Raw genomic sequence first — 2,111 nt, forward strand, 5'->3', positions numbered from 1 at the left:
CTTTAGTGTTTTAATGTTGGATCGATTTTACTGGACTATATAGTCAGCCATGTTTTTCTGATTAATCAAACATGTCATATTTTATTAATATCTACCAATAACAGTAATATCAATATGGGTCCTATTCTATAACAAGGGTATGTCTAGTTTCACTTTATTTTAAATAGCCTATTTTTACCAATATAAATTAAATTATACTTCTGCTTTCTTTGGTTTGGCGGCAGAAATTGAAGAAGCATTGTCAAAAGTCAGGGCAGTATAGAAGCTACACTTTATAATTTCTGGTTTTCGTGGTAAACTTCTCTCTAAACATGCGATGGCGGTGAAAAGAAGCCAATCCAAACATACGCTTCGTAAATAATTTGCGCATTATGAATATATCATTAACAAAGTGCTTACAATTTATTTTCCAAATATTAACAACCAAATCCCAATCTCAATAATATACACAACCCCTTACATAACAAGTAGTACATTGATGATATTAAATCAACAACTTGACAAAATAATACAGCACTCCAAATCCAATATACAAAAAAATAATACAGAAAAGGTAATAAAATGTCCCAAAAACAAAGAAAATCCCACCAAATGAAGCAAACAAGAAACATCACAGAAAAAAAACAAACATTCATTTCAGTAAAACACAAAAACAAACACACTCAAGAATGTAGCCATCAGCAACCAATGACCCTTCCCAGCAATCAAAGAACTAGCAGAAGAAAAATCTCCAGAAGTAGTGTTAGTGCTAATAATAAGAACCATCCAATCATGATCAGAACCAACTCCTGCAATTGTATACTTTGAATCATTCAAATACTTTGTAAAATGACTTTTCTTAGTATAGTTAGAAAACGCATCATCCTTGTCCAATTTCGGCACATAAACAGGCATGATCACACCATCTTGTGTTGTGTTGATGTTGATTTTGCATTTATGAACACTCTTTTCGAAGTTAGGAATTTTATCGTTTTTACCGGGTATAGGATAATAGTTAAGAAATTCTTCGCAGTTTTTATCTTCTAAACCGTCGGCAATTTTATCAGCTAAACAAAATGCTTTGTGACTTCTCGTGAGAACAGGAAGGTTCTGAATTTTTCTGTAAACGTTGATGTCATGAAGCAGATTTTTCTCCTTACCTGCATGAAAAAATCATAGAAAGCAAAGCACTCGCATATTAGACTTATATATTTAGAATGTTAAATCACGTATGTCAGTGTCATGTCAGTATCAGACACTCTGCATGTTAGACATTGGACATAGTTTTCATCAAAAATGTCGGTGTTAGGATATATTACCCGATATTCTACCTCCGTACGCTGGGAGCAGGTTGTGGGAAAAGACAAGTAGAAGAAGGTAGAGACCAAGGTTGATGGTGGACATGGTTAAATTAATAGAATGCAATAGTGGAGAATACCCTTAATAGAGGCCTAAATGAAACTACAATATGATATATGATTGTGAAAGAGCTGCATCATCATGCATTATATATATGAGCCTATGTGCAAAGAGAAAACATTGATGTGAGGAATGGATAAAGAATAAAACGAAGACGTAACAAAAACTATACTGCATTTTTGTGGTTATTAGACGAGAATAATCCACTTTAACAAATGGTGGGGGTTCTTCACTATGCTTTCTCATTAGAGGGAGATACTTTCTTCACTTTATGGGTACTTTGCTTGTAACTAGAGTCTAGAGGGGCCTCTGTGCTGTTGTTATTCTTCTTGTTCATAAGAAATCTAGTGCCAACCACATAAGGCTCTTGCATAGAGATTAAAGTTAGCTTAATTTTGCATAAATAGACAGTACTTATTTTTAAAAAGTTAAAGTTTGAGTCGGTAATTTTTTTTTTGATTTATTATATTGGAAAAAATTAGTTTGCTTTTTATCCTTGTTGTATTGGTTTAATTTTATAAAATTAATTTATATTGAAATTAATATTTATAATATACAAAAATATTTAGTTCTAGTCCTTATGTCATTAATATTAAAAAAATTAAAATAAAATATTCTATATATTCAATCATCAATTCTAATATAAATTAATTTCATAAGATATATAAAAAAGTAACAAGCAAATAAAATAAAAAATATGTTTGTAAGGATAA

General features: G+C 31.0%; 1 pseudogene; it reads right to left on the reverse strand.

Moving 5' to 3' along the window:
• Positions 1-354: 354 nt before the first annotated feature.
• Positions 355-1,480, reverse strand: LOC131633922 (uncharacterized GPI-anchored protein At5g19250-like; annotated as a pseudogene).
• Positions 1,481-2,111: the final 631 nt, after the last annotated feature.

This window comes from Vicia villosa, unplaced genomic scaffold, assembly GCF_029867415.1.
Source record: "Vicia villosa cultivar HV-30 ecotype Madison, WI unplaced genomic scaffold, Vvil1.0 ctg.001190F_1_1, whole genome shotgun sequence".
Taxonomy (NCBI): Eukaryota; Viridiplantae; Streptophyta; class Magnoliopsida; order Fabales; family Fabaceae; genus Vicia; species Vicia villosa.